The sequence below is a fragment of the Etheostoma spectabile genome, chromosome 10 (genome assembly GCF_008692095.1).
Source record: "Etheostoma spectabile isolate EspeVRDwgs_2016 chromosome 10, UIUC_Espe_1.0, whole genome shotgun sequence".
Taxonomy (NCBI): domain Eukaryota; kingdom Metazoa; phylum Chordata; class Actinopteri; order Perciformes; family Percidae; genus Etheostoma; species Etheostoma spectabile.
The window spans coordinates 23,815,329-23,817,026 of record NC_045742.1 but is presented as its reverse complement, the minus strand read 5'-3'; the positions used below and the strand labels follow the sequence as shown (position 1 = coordinate 23,817,026).

The 1,698-nt window shown below is 43.2% G+C and overlaps 1 long non-coding RNA gene across 1 annotated transcript in view; it reads right to left on the bottom strand.

The window, feature by feature from the left end:
• LOC116697298 (uncharacterized) overlaps positions 1 to 1,456 on the bottom strand; it is a 5,453-nt gene extending 3,997 nt beyond the window's left edge. The window contains exon 1 of the long non-coding RNA XR_004333987.1: positions 1,373 to 1,456. This is a non-coding gene — a long non-coding RNA (uncharacterized LOC116697298). The remainder of the gene's footprint in view (positions 1 to 1,372) is intronic.
• Positions 1,457 to 1,698: the final 242 nt, after the last annotated feature.

Here is a 1,698-nt window from a genome sequence, read left to right as displayed (position 1 = left end):
GTGTGTGTGTGTGTGTGTGTGTGTGTAAAAGGAGGGTAACCTGGAGGTGTTTTGGATTAATACTTGAATATAAACTGAAGAGGAGCCAGCCAAATTAGGAAAAAGGCTTAGGAAAATATTTAAAGAAATACTGAAGGGGAGGAGAGGAAAAGAAAAGACAGAAGAAAGGAAGGGAGCAAGAGGCCAGATGTGGAAGGTAAAAAAGAGAGAAGGAATACAGAAAAAGAGGAAGTTGGATTGTCCATGTCCTGAAAGTATGTGGGAAGTGGGAAGTGATGACCAAGTGATTGACCAACGAAAAACCTGGTCTAGAGTCAATTGCGCAGGTATTCATTGTTACTTTAACAGCACACTGGTAAAATGCGCCCAGGCTTATGCACAGCCCACACACACTATGCCTGTTACACCAACACATCTCGTAAAATACGGACGCTTGGTCAGGTGCCTGTGTCGTTGTTATTGACGCTAAAAATTTCCTCTAGCATCATACAACACGCTTTACTTAAATCAGCTTGGTCGGACTATTGCCATCCCTTTTGACGATGTTAGCGTTGTGCAGCAGCGCACAAACCAAAGATTACAAATAAAAATATTACGATGGAAATCCACTATCATAATAGCAATGTCCCAATTGATGAGTGATATAATTGATCGATGTTTGATACTGAAGCGATTACCAAGCAAGATCTTAAGTCACTGGGAGTGTCTTTTTGAATGATTTCTAAGCAGAATTGTGGATGTTAATCTCCCATTAACATCAGAGACACCGTTATTGATACTGCATCTGCACTTGAACGGTTAAGTCCTGCTGATTCCAGGAGTATGCGTGTTTTGATTTTTCTCAGAAGAGAAGATGTACGCGAGCTTGGACACAAACTACAATGATCCCCTAACTTGTTCCCACACTTTCAGATTCCAACACTGGATGAATTCTGTGAGAGTAAGAAGTAAAGTAGCTATTTTTGGCGGTGTACAGTGTTGTGCTTAGCACCAAGGACACCATTGGGAACACATTTTCATCCTTCTGTCACGACTCATCAATCTACAATTGCCTCCTAATCAACAGGCACGCAGGCAGAGAAGAGCCTGTGAGGCAGCATTGCTGCAACAGTGTTTTTATTTTTTAGGGCCGTATTTATTGACACTAAAACTAGCTATAAAACACAGTTCTTTCAGACCAGGGTGCTATAAACTAAGCCCGTAAAGGGGAGGATTTAGTGTTGCCAGAAACACTGGACTACAGTGGGGCCACCAGTGGTGCCAGCAGGTTTTTGACGAGTTAGCTGAATGCTTGGCCCTCCTACATGGAGGAGAGAAATGCAGCAGCTGTGTGTGGGCTATAGAAAAAGAGGGGCTGGTCGGTCTGAGCAACTCCGAACTCGTAAAATATGGACGTTTGGACGGTGGCTGTCAGCGTCTGATGCGACAAAAATGGCGCCCTTTGACGTGTGTGTAGAGCGTAATGGGGAGAGCAACATCTAGACGGGGTTTAGCGAGTGTTAGAATTAACTAACTCTCATGTGTTCTTAGATTTGATGAGGACAAAGAGAGCCTAGGGTTCCAACGAAGAATTAAGAAAAGGTTTAATGAAACCAGAATGGAGACAGAAGATTTCTTCCTGTCCTATAAGCAAAAGGCTTCTTTCTGTATTGACTTGACCTGATCAATTCTTTAGAGTCAGAGGGACAGAGGGGGGAG